Source organism: Lagenorhynchus albirostris, chromosome 5 (genome assembly GCF_949774975.1).
Source record: "Lagenorhynchus albirostris chromosome 5, mLagAlb1.1, whole genome shotgun sequence".
NCBI classification, from domain to species: domain Eukaryota; kingdom Metazoa; phylum Chordata; class Mammalia; order Artiodactyla; family Delphinidae; genus Lagenorhynchus; species Lagenorhynchus albirostris.
In genome coordinates, this window is record NC_083099.1 from 145,136,691 (window position 1) to 145,149,917 (window position 13,227).

Genomic DNA, 13,227 nt, shown 5'->3' on the forward strand with positions numbered 1-13,227 from the left:
AGGCAGGGGCGGCGCCTGTGAACTTCCCGGGGGCGGGGTCGGGGGGGAGGCAGGGGCCCCTCCCTCCACGGATCTGGAGTTCTATCCGCTGGACCCTGCACGGGGTCCCCTCTGCAGAAGAAAGGACGTCCCTCTCCGTGACTCCGGCCTACGACCCCGGAGAGCAGGTGAGCGGGGTCCTTCCCCCCGGGCGCAGGCCACCTTGGGGACCCGCAGGGCGCCCGCCACGCTGGTGTCCCCCGCTCTCTCCCCTGGGGCCCCGACCTCCCTGGAGGGCAAGGGCACCAGCTCCCTCTCAGGCCCCACGTCCCCAGCCCTCCGCCCCTTGGAGGGACGCTCAGACACACTCCCTGCCACGTGTGGTGTCTGAGTTAGGATTCTGCGTTTCCTACCAGAGCCTTCCCTCATACATACGGGACACCCTCAGGCCCTCTCTACAGCCGGGGTTAGCTGGGTCCCCACTCTGCCTGCTCACCGCCACCCAGCCCCACTCGGACATGGATCCTGTATCCTGAGAGCAGGGGGCATGAGTGAAGGAGACTCGGCACAGCTGAACCCAGATGGGCTCACCTGGGGCCAAGGTCACGGAAGGAAGCCAGCGGAGTGGCCATGGAGCCCGCCCAGGACGGCCGCTGTGCAGGCATCACCAGCGTGCAGTCCTCGGGGGAGCCCAGCGGACTCCCCAGGCCTCCAAAGTGTGCACAAGGCCGTGGGTCCTCATACGGAGGAACCACGCCCTATTCTGCGACCGAGACACAGTGTTCGAGGTGGTCCCTTAGCCGAGTGGATGTCATGCCTGTCACCTCCACCCCCACAGGAAGGACAGACGCAGGCCCTCAAAGTGGCCGTAAGGAGCCAGGCACACTCCTGCCTCTGAGAGCGGCACATCCCTCACCAGCATCGCCTCACGAGCAGCCCAGCACTAAGGCCCCTCAGCGGCATCCCCTCAACAGCATCTCTGCACAAACACCTCCTCACCCAGGACCCTCACCAGTGTCAACATTCTAATGTCCCCACACCAACGTCCCACATTAATGTCCCCTCACCACCATCCGGTCATCACTCAGCAACGGCCACACCAATGTTACCCCACCCACAAGCCCTTACGATCTCCCCCCCACACTACTGTCCCCTCAATAACTTTTCACAGCGTCTCTCAGTATCGACCCGTCACCAGCCTCCTCCCCAACACCCTTCACTTGTTCCCCACACTGACTGCCCCTAGTGTCCCCTCAGAAATGTCCCCTCACCGGCATGCCTCTCTAACGTCACCTCACTAATATACCCCAGGAGCGTCCCTCACAGGCGCTCCCTCAACATTTCCTCACCGACGGCCCACAGTAACACTCACACTGTCTCTACCATTATCACTTCACCCGTGTCCTCGCACAAATGTCCCCTCACCAAGGCCTCCCCACCAAATCTCCTCACACTGTCCCTCATGAACATTCGTCAGCAGAGTCCCCACACCAACGTCCTTTCACTAACATACCCTCAAACATATGCACTCACAAACGTCACCTCAGCGTCCCCACAAGAACACCCCCCACTAACACCACCCCAGCAAAGACCCGTCACTAACACCCTCTCAGCAGCAAGCACCCTGTCACCCACACCCCTCACTGAGGCCTCCTCGCCAGCTCCCCCCGGCAACACCTCTCACCATCGCCCCTCACTGAGGCCCCCTCGCCAGCTCCCCCCCGGCAACGCCTCTCACTATCACCCCTCACTGAGGCCTCCTCACCAGCTCCCCATGGCAACGCCTCTCACTATCACCCGTCACACACGACCTCCCCAGGTGCTCCCGCTGACCCCTCTACACCACCGTCTTTTCCCCAGGCACAGGCTCCGCCTCCAGCCATCCCTAGAAAGGCCTGGGCAGGGCGCAGGGCTGGCGGACAGGGAGAGGACAGGACAGGGCTGGGGCAGGGCCCCATCAGCTCTCAGGCGGGGTTGAAGCAGAGCTGCAGCCCCAGCAAGGAGGCTGCCAGGACAAGGAGGCCACTCCGGGGCCGACAGGACACAGTCCCACAGCTCGACGGTGGCCACTCGGGCCTGACTTAGTGAGTCCCCATCACGGCTGCCCCCGAGCACCTGAGGCCCTTCCCAGACCCCTGGGACAACTCCCTCCAGGTCCAGGACTGGTGCTCCGACCAGGCCCAGCTGACCCTCCCAGGGCAGCCCCTGTGCCCCACCCCACCTGCACTCGGCTGCCTCCATCAGGAAGTAAGATTCTCCCAGGACCACCCTGTCAAGGTGTAGCTGTGCTCCCCAGACAGAGGGCCCATCTCCCTTCCCTGCCCCCAAGGCCCCATGCCCCACCTCCGGGCAGCCGGGGACGGACCTGTGCTCGCACGGCTGGGCCTGCTGCTGTCCAGGGATGTCAGAGGCGAGGGGCTGATGCCAGGACCTCCAGCCATGGTGTGAAGGGCCCGGGAGGGCACCCACCCAGGTGGGGATAGTGGGGGGGGGTCCTAGTAGCATTCTCAGTGAAAAAAGAGAAACAGAAACTGCAATTAGATCCTTCTCCCCTTCCCTGTAGTTGATAAGCATATATATAATAAATTTGACTGTAAAATTTTTAACTGACTCTGTAACCAAAATGCTATTATAAACAGAATTAGAAACAAACGGGAGAGGAGCAATTGGTTCACGATGGCGGAGTAGAAGGACGTGGGCTCACTCCCACTTGTGAGAGCACCAGAATCACAACTAACTGCTGAACAATCATCAACAGGAAGACACTGGAACTCACCAAAAAAGATACCCCACATCCAAAGTCAAAGAGAAGCCACAATGAGACGGTAGGAGGGGCGCAAGCACAATGAAATCAAATCCCATAACCACTGGGTGGGTGACTCACAAACTGGAGAACACTAATACCACAGAAGTCCACCCACTGGAGTGAAGGTTCTGAACCCCACGTCAGGCTTCCCAACCTGGGGGTCCAGCAACGGGAGGAGGAATTCCTAGAGAATCAGACTTTGAAGGCTAGTGGGATTGGATTGCAGGACTTTGACAGGACTGGGAGAAACAGAGACTCCACTCTTGGAGGGCACACACAAAGTAGTGTCTGCATCAGGACCCAGGGGAAGGAGCAGTGACCCCATAGGAGACTGAACCAGACCTACCTGCTAGTGTTGGAGGGTGTCCTGCAGAGGCAGGGGGTGGCTGTGGCTCACCGTGGGGATAAGGACACTGGCAGCAGAAGTTCTGGGAAGTACTCCTTGGCGTGAGCCCTCCCGGAGTCCTCCATTAGTCCCACCCATCAGCTTGATCATCTCAGGCCAAACAACCAACAGGGAGGGAACACAGTCCCACCCATCAGCAGACAAGCAGATTAAAGTTTTACTGAGCTCTGTCCACAGAGCTACACCCAGCTCTATCCACCACCAGTCCCTCCCATCAGGAAGCTTGCACAAGCCTCGTAGATAGCTTCATCTATCAGAGGGCAGACAGCAGAAGCAAGAAGAACTACAATCCTGCAGCCTGTGGGAAAACAAATATTCACAGAAAGATAGACAAAATGAAAAGGCAGAGGGCTATGTACCAGATGAAGGAAAAAGATAAAACCCCAGAAAAACAATTAAATGAAGTGGAGATAAGAAACCTTCCAGAAAATAAATTCAGAATAATGATAGTGAAGATGATCCAGGACTCTGGAAAAAGAATGGAGGCAAAGATCGAGAAGATGCAAGAGATGTTTAACAAAGACCTAGAAGAATTAAAGAACAAACAAACAGATATGGGTAATACAATAACTGAAATGAAAAATACACTAGAAAGAATCAATAGCAGAATAACTGAGGCAGAAGAACGGATAAGTGACCTGGAAGACAGAATGGCGGAATTCACTGCCACAGAACAGAATAAAGAAAAAACAATGAAAACAAATGAAGACAGCCTAAGAGACCTCTGGGACAACATTAAATGTACCAAAATGCACATTATAGGGGCCCCAGAAAGAGAAGAGAGAGAGAAAGGACCCAAGAAAATATTTGAAGAGATTATAGTTGAAAACTTCCCTAACATGGGAAAAGAAATAGCCACGCAAGTCCAGGAAGCACAGAGAGTCCCAGGCAGGATAAACCCAAGGAGAAACTCGCCGAGACACACAGTAATCAAATTGACAAGAATTAAAGACAAAGAAAACTTATTAAAAATAACAAGGGAGGGCTTACCTGGTGGCGCAGTGTTAAGAATCCGCCTGCCAATGCAGGGGACATGGGTTGAAGCCCTGGTCCTGGAAGATCCCACATGCTGCAGAGCAATGAAGCCCATGTGCCACAACTACTGAGCCTGTGCTCTAGAGCCTATGTGCCACAACTACTGAGTCCACGTGCCACAACTACTGAAGACCGCACGCCTGGAGCCAATGCTCCACAACAAGAGAAAACACAGCAATGAGAAGCCCATGCACCACAACGAAGACTAGCCCCTGCTCACTGCAACTAGAGAAACACTGTGTGCAGCAATGAAGACCCAATGCAGCTAAAAATAAATAATACATTTATATTAAAAAAAAAAGTAACAAGGGAAAAACGACAAATAACATACAAGGGAACTCCCATAAGGTTAACAGCTGATTTCTCAGCAGAAACTCTACAAGCCAGAAGGGAGTGGCACAATATATTTTAAATGATGAAAAGGAAGACCCTACAACCAAGATTATTCTATCCAGCAAGAATCTCGTTCGGATTTGATGAAGAAATCAAAAGCTTTACAGAGAAACAACAGCTAAGAGATTTCAGCACCACCAAACCAGCTCTACAACAAGTGGTAAAGGAACTTCTCTAAGTGGGAAACACAAGAGAAGAAAAGGACCTACAAAAACAAACCCAAAACAGTTAAGAAAATGGTAATAGGAACACACATATCGATAATTACCTTAAACGTGAATGGATTAAATGCTCCAACCAAAAGACACAGGCTCGCTGAATGGTTACAAAAACAAGACCCATATATATGCTGTCTACAAGAGACCCACTTCAGACCTAGGGACACATGCAGACTGAAAGTGAGGTGATGGAAAAAGATATTCCATGAAAATGAAAATCAAAAGAAAGCTGGAGTAGCAATACTCATATCAGATAAAATAGACTTTAAAATAAAGAATGTTACAAGAGAAAAGGAAGGACACTACATAATGATCAAGGGATCAATCCAAGAAAAAGATATAACAATTAAATATATGCACCCAATATAGGAGCACCTCAATGCATAAGGCAAATGCTAACAGCTATAAAAGAGGAAATTGACAATAACACAGTAATAGTGGGGGATTTTAACACCTCACTTACACCAATGGACCGATCATCCAGACAGAAAATTAATAAGGGAACACATGCTTTAAATGACACAATAGACCAGATAGATTTAATTGATATTTATAGCACATTCCATCCCAAAACAGCAGATTACACCTTCTTCTCAAGTGCACATGGAACATTCTCCAGGAGAGATCACATCTTGGGTCACAAATCAAGCCTTGGTAAATTTAAGAAAATTGAAATCATATCAAGCATCTTTTCCAACCACAACACTATGAAATTAGAAATGAACTACAGGGAAAAAAACGTAAAAAACACAAACACATGGAGGCTAAACAATATGTTACTAAAATAACAAGAAATCAATGAAGAAATCAAAAAATACCTAGAGACAAATGACAATGAAAACACGATGATCCAAAACCTATGGGATGCAGCAAAAGCATTTCTAAGAGGGAAGTTTATAACAATACAAGCCTACCTCAAGAAACAAGAAAAATCTCAAATAAACAAACTAACCTTACACCTAAAGGAACTAGAGAAAGAAGAACAAACAAAACCCAAAGTTAGTAGAAGGAAAGAAATCATAAAGATCAGAGCAGGAAAAAAATGAAATAGAAACAAAGAAAACAATAGCAAAGATCAATAAAACTAAAAGCTGGTTCTCTGAGAAGATAAACAAAATTGATAAACCTTATCCAGACTCATCAAGAAAAAGAGGGAGAGGACTCAAATCAATAAAATTAGAAACGAAAAAGGAGACGTTACAACGGACACTGCAGAACTACAAAACATCATAAGAGACTACTACAAGCAACTCTATGCCAATAACATGGACAACTTGCAAGAAATGGACAAATTCTTAGAAAGGTATAACCTTCCAAAACTGAACCAGGAAGAAATAGAAAATATGAACAGACCAATCACATGTAATGAAATTGAAACTGTGATTAAAAATCTTCCAAAACCAGACAAAGATACTACAAAGAAAAGAAAATTACAGACCAATATCACTAATAAATATAGATGCAAAAATCCTCAAGAAAATAGTAGCAAACAGAATCCAACAACACATTAAAAGGATCATACACCATGATCAAGTGGGGTTTATCCCAGGAATGCAAGGGTTCTTCAACATACGCAAATCAATCAGTGTGATACACCATATTAACAAATTAAGGAATAAAAACATACGATCATCTCAATAGATGCAGAAAAAGCTTTTGACCAAGTTCAACACCGATTTATGATAAAAACTCTCCAGAGTGTGGGCATAGAGGAAATCTACCTCAGTATAATAAAGACCATGTATGACGAACCCACAGCAAACATCATTCTCAATGGTGAAAAACAAAGCATTTCCTCTAAGATCAGGAACAAGACAAGGATGTCCACTCTTGCCACTATTATTCAACATAATTTTGGAAGTCCTAGCCACGGCAATCAGAGAACAAAAAGAAATAAAAGGAATCCAGTTTGGAAAAGAAGTAAAGCTATCACTGTTTGCAGATGACATGATACTATACATAGATAACCCAGAAGGTGACACCAGAAAACTACTACAGCTAATCAATGAATTTGGTAAAGTTGCAAGATACAAAATTAATGCACAGAAATCTCTTACATTCCTATGCACTAACAATGAAAGATCAGAAAAAGAAATTAAGGAAACAACCCCATTCACCATTGCAACAAAAAGAATAAAATACCTAGGAATAAACCTACCTAAGGAGGTAAAAGACCTGTAGTCAGACAACTATAAGGCACTGATGAAAGAAATAAAAGATTTAAAAAAAAAAGACCAAATGAAACAAAACAAAAAAAATCAAAGATAACACAAACAGGTGCAGAGATAAACCATGATCTTGGATTGGAAGAATCAATATTGTGAAAATGACTCTACTACCCAAAGCAATCTACAGATTCAATGCAATCCCTGTCAAACTACCAGTGGCATTTTTCACAGAACTAGAAAAAGAAAATTCACAATTTGTATGGAAACACAAAAGATCCCGAATAGCAAAAACAATCTTGAGAAAGAAAAACGGAGCTGGAGGAATCAGGCTCCCAGACTTCAGACTATACTACAAAGCTACAGTCATCAAGACAGTATGGTACTGGCACAAAAACAGAAATATAGATCAATGGAACAGGATAGAAAGCCCAGAGATAAACCCACACACATATGGTCACCTTATCTTTGATAATGAAGGCAAGCATATACAATGGAGAAAAGACAGCCTCTTCAATAAGTGGTGCTGGGAAAACTGGACAGCTACATGTAAAAAAAATGAAATAAGAACACTCCCTAACACCATACACAATAATAAACTCAGAATGGATTAAAGATATAAATGTAAGACTGGACACTATAAAACTCTTAGAGGAAAACATAGGAAGAACACTCTTTGACATAAATCACAGCAAGATCTTTTTTGATCCACCTCCTAGAGTAAGGAAATAAAAACAAAAATAAACAAATAGGACCTAATGAAACTTAAAAGCTTTTGCCCAGCATAGGAAACTATAAACAAGACGAAAAGACAACCCTCAGAATGGGAGAAAATATTTACAAATGAATCAACGGACACAAAAGGATCAATCTCCAAAATATATAAACAGCTCATGCAGCTCAATATTTAGAAAACAAACAACCCAATCAAAAATGGGCAGAAGACCTAAATAGACATTTCTCTAAAGAAGCCATACAGATGGCCAAGAAGCACATGAAAAGCTGCTCAGCATCACTAATCATTAGAGAAATGCAAATCAAAACTACAATGAGGTATCACCTCACACCAGTTAGAATGGCCATCATCAGAAAATCTACAGACAACGAATGCTGGAGAGGGTGTGGAGAAAGGGGAACCCTCTTGCACTGTTGGTGGGAATGTAAACTGATACAGCCACTATGGAGAACACTATGGAGGTGCCTTAAAAAACTAAAAGTAGAATTACCATATGACCCAGCAATCCCACTACTGGTCATATACCCAGAGAAAACCATAATTCAAAAAGACACATGCACCCCAATGTTCATTGCAGCACTATTTACAATAGCCAGGTCATGGAAGCAACCTAAGTGTCCATCAACAGACGAATGGATAAAGAAGATGTGGCACAGATATACAATGGAATATTACTCAGCCATAAAAAGGAATGAAATTGGGTCATTTGTAGAGACATGGACGGACCTAGAGACTGTCATACAGAGTGAAATAAGTCAGAAAGAGAAAATCAAATATCATATATTAACACATATATGTGGAATCTAGAAAAATGGTACAGATGAACAGGTTTGCAAGGCAGAAATAGAGACACACATGTAGAGAACAAACGTATGGACACCAAGGGGGAAAAGCGGGGGTGGGGGTGGGGGTTGTGGGATGAATTGGGGGATTGGGATTGACATATATACACTAATATGTATAAAATAGATAACTAATAAGAACCTGCTGTATAAAAATAAATAAATTAAATTAAAAAGAAAAAGAAACGAACTGGAGAGACATTACAGGACATGTGACGAGCCGAGGGCTGTGTCTGCACTATAAGAAACCCCCAGATTCATAAGAAGGAAAGTGACTCCAAGGAAGTGGGCAAAGAGCCTCAGCAGACAGAAAGTCAAGTGAGTATAAGCGGCCAACAGGCACGTGCTTGTATAAGACAAATCACTAATAATCAGTTAGACCCGAGAGTGCTGGGGCATCTTTCCAGCAGCATCTGGAAGCACAAGCATTTGTCCCAAAGCCTGTGAAATACCTGAGACCTGGGAATGGCCTCCTGTGGGGGGTCAGCTTAGGGACACCCCTGGATTTGCCTGGCAGAGCCTCTCCCAACTCAGGTGGGGGTCCCTTGAAGACAGGGTGTCCCCAGACCAGAGTCCCCAAAGACAGGATCTCCCCAGAGATCAGAGTCTCCCTGGGTTCAGTGTTGCCGGGGAGGGTCCCTCCCATCTGCCCACAGGGCACCCCCTGGTCTGTCACAAGAAACGGGCCACATGGTCGCTGCTGAGGATGAAAGGTGTCTGGAGGCAGAAGCCGGGCCCCCTTGGTCTTGCAGAAGGTCGTCCCACCATGGGGGGAGGGGCAGTACCTGGTGGGGAAGGGCACGGAGCAGCGCTGGGGGGCCCTCGGGGAAGGCGAGAGGCGAGGCGGGCGGGCTGCAGGGCCTCCCGTGAGCGCCCCAGAGCCGGACGAGCCCCCCCCAATCCCCGCACCCAGTCCTGCGGGAGAGGGTGGGCACGGCGGGTCTCCCCTCGCTCAGGGATCGGTGCCCCGCGTCCTGCTGTGCGGTGGGCGCCAAGCAGGGTCCTGGGTGCCGCCCCGAGATGTCCGGGCGCCGTGGGGAAGGAGAGCGGAGACCCCGCGTTTCCAAGCCACACACACACACACACACACACACACACACACACACACACGGCGAGACCCCAGGCGCCTCGCCTTCCAACCCCTCCAGAGGAGGGACCTGGCGGAGGCGCGGAGCGTCCAGATCAGTGGGCTGGGGTGGAGTAGGGCCCGCGCAGCAGACGAGCTCCCAGATCATGAGGAGGGCCTCCTGGTCAGGGACGCTGTGATTTCCAATGAAAATAACGACCATGAGCAACTACAACTGCCTCACATGCAAGCAAGAAAGAGCGGATGAAGGGAGTCGTGAAGGAGCCGCGGTGCCGCCTGGGCAGCCCGGACCCTCGATGCGCCGTCTGGGGGGTGGATTCTAAACCCACCTGCAGTTCTTCCCCTAAGCCTCTTGGAAGGAACTCCATCCCTCCCCATACGGGCCTGCAGGTCCCCTCCCCAGGACAGCCCCCCACACCACCCCCGCCCCCACTGCTCCACGTGTAGGCGAGGCCCATACGAGAGCCTCTGGCCTACACGGTTGCAGGCCCCTCGCCTGTGCCCACACTCCACTGGGAGAATACGGTAGAGGTAACGGAGACCCTGCACCCCAAGCTCACGCCCTTTCCAGAGTTTACCCCTTGAGGACTTTCCTGGAGCTGTCCTTGCATTTGCACATATACACGCACACGGCTTGCACACGCAGACAAGCACACCCACCACACAACTGCTCAGACACTGTCCTTGTCAGTTTAATTTGTAGGAGCTCTTCTATTGGTCATAGTAACTCTACCTGTTATCTATGTTGGGTTTTATCCTTCCAATAGGTTCTTGACATTTACTTCGGGATATGATGTCTTTTACCAAAACAAGTTTTTTTTGGGGGGGTTGGGTTTTTTTTAATAAATTTATTTTATTTATTTATTTTTGGCTGTGTTGGGTCTCATTGCTGCGCGCCGACTTTCTCTAGTTGAGGCGAGCAGGGACTACTCTTCGTTGCACTGCGCGGGCTTCTCATTGCAGTGGCTTCTCTTGTTGTGGAGCACGGGCTCTAGGCACGCAGGCTTCAATAGTTGTGGCACGCAGGCTCAGTAGCTGTGGCTCGCAGGCTCTAGAGCGCAGGCTCAGTAGTTTTGGCGCACGGGCCCAGCCACTCCGCGGCATGTGGGATCTTCCCGGACCAGGGCTCAAACCCATGTCCCCTGCATTGGCAGGCAGATTCTTAACTACTGAGCCACCAGGGAAGCCCACAAAACAAGTTTTTAAGTTTTTAGATAGTAAGACTTCCCTGTAGAACACTTGGGTTCTCTGGCTTGCTCAAGGAGGATATACTCCCCAAATCATTTTCTTTTAATATCTTGTATGGTTACCTAGCAAGTACGTTCATACTTTTTGTTTCTCCATGTGCACAGCCTGTCTGGAAGGAATTTCAGTGTGTGATGATTTTTTCAAATTATTTTTAACAGGAACTTCCTGGAGGCAGGAGGCTACAAACACAAACACGTGAATATATATTCTTCATTCTTCCTTCACTACGTAAAGAGAGCAGATCAAATGCAGCCAAGGACACCCCCTGGGAAGGAGCTGGAGGCTGGCGGATATTTAGGGCCAGTCTAGTGCCCAATAGAAAAACAGGCTACGCACATGAACAGACTGCAGAAAGGGAAATCCATCGTTAATGATATGAAAAGACAGTCAACCTCAGATATAACAAAAGATAACTAAACCATACTGACACCCATCTTCCACCTCTCAAGGCAAAACCCCCAAAGTTGGACAATACACTCAGTTAGGAAGTGTATCTGTCAGCTGCTGCTACATAACAACCAGCCATGACGTCTCATGGATGGGACAGTTGAAATTTATTTCATTCCTGAATAAGCCAGGGCAGCTCTGCTTAAGACTCCTGGGGCTGCCTCAGGTCCGACTCTCAGCGAGGGGCTGTGGGTCAGTGGGGAGGCTCAGGCCAACGGCAGTGGCCATCTGGGGAAAGCTGTCCTCGGGTGGAGGTCAGGGGTTCCCAGGCAGGCAACAGGTGAGAAACAGGTGAGTCTCTTCTGGCCCAGTGGGCACCGTGCTCACCCCCTCAGCCCCCATCCCAGCATCTGAGAGCTAGGGGCACACTCCTCCGTCAGTGGTGAGAACTCCTCCGAGCTCTGCCACGGGGACAAGGAGAGATTGAGTGCAGTGGTGACTGCTCGGGAGGGTGACACCCCAGGTGTCAGGAGGGTGACACCCCAGGACTCAGCGGTCCCCCCACCCTCTGAGCCTTGTGCAAGACGCACGCGAGGTGGAGAGACACAGCAGACGCCAAGGGCACACACAACCCCGTTCACCCAGATGTCAGCCCACGGGGAAAACTGAGCCTTTGCGTGGGGAGTGTGCCCTTGTGCCGGATGGCCTACGGGAAGCCAGAGCGCGGTCACCGTGGAGCAGGGCCGTTGGGGTCAGGGGTCAGGGTGAGAAGGGGTCTGTGACGGGAGAAGGCCGATCAGGACATGCACCTTCCTGAATGTATCTTCTATTTCACAATGCAATGGTGAAGGAAATATGGAGAAAGGACGAGTGAATAAAGTAAGTAGGAGTCTCTAAAATAAAAGCTGATGTGAAAGGGCCGGGCCATGGCCTCCAGGCTAACGTGTTAACTAGGAACAAAAGTCAGCATTTGATCTGCTCTCTTAACGCAGTCAAGGAAGAATGAAGAGTATATATTCACATGTGTTTGTGTTTGCATAAACACTGAATGGGCGCAAAGAGGGAATTCAGTGATTTCCTGAAGAGGTTACGCAAGGGCTGCTGGGGACCCGGTGGTGGGGACTCTGCACAGCCCTGGTTTTTGAACTACGTGATGCGTTGCCTATTTTAAAAGAACAGGTTGGGGCCCTCCTGCAGCTCCTGGTGTCTCCTGGCCCTCCTAAAGTAACGCCGAAGCTCGCGCGCTTACAGCTCCAAGCCTCAAGGATGCTGCCCTACTGGGGCAACACGGCTGCCTGCCCAGGCCTCTCCCACGATCCCTGCAGGGCCCCACGCACACCTCTCGCCCCCCAGGATCCCTCGTCCCTCCCTCGGGCATCATTGGCTCTGCAGCACCTGGACCAGGTCGGTTGCCCCCAGCCCAGGGGACTCTCCACCGCACCCCCACCTCCCTCACTGCCCAGGCCCTGCAGGGACCCTCCTGGGACCCCCACCACTGGGCCTCAGCCCCTGAGCTTCCACTGAGGGAAGTCGGTGCCCAGTGCCCAGGACCCCCCTCCCAGAGCCCAGGTCCAACGCTTTGAGCTCTCCCGCCAGGACGTGGGACCCGGCCGCATGTCAGCAGCACCTCCCCAGGAACTCCCGGCCCTCTGCCTGTCCTCACCTTGGCAGGTCCCCGCCCATCAGGCAGCGCGGCCTTCACCCCTCCATGTGACAGGCTCTTTCCCCCAGGTGCCCTGGGACCCTGTGTCACCGTGGGCTGCACCTCCATCTCCCCCCACCTGCCCCCACACCGGCACCTCACGGGGTCCCCGTCCCAGCCACTCGGCTCAGCCCTCCCCCAGCCCACCCACGGATCCCCTGTATGCACCCCACAGGCACCAGTGTGTCCTCACTTTACTGGAGGCCCCAGGTGACAGAAGGTG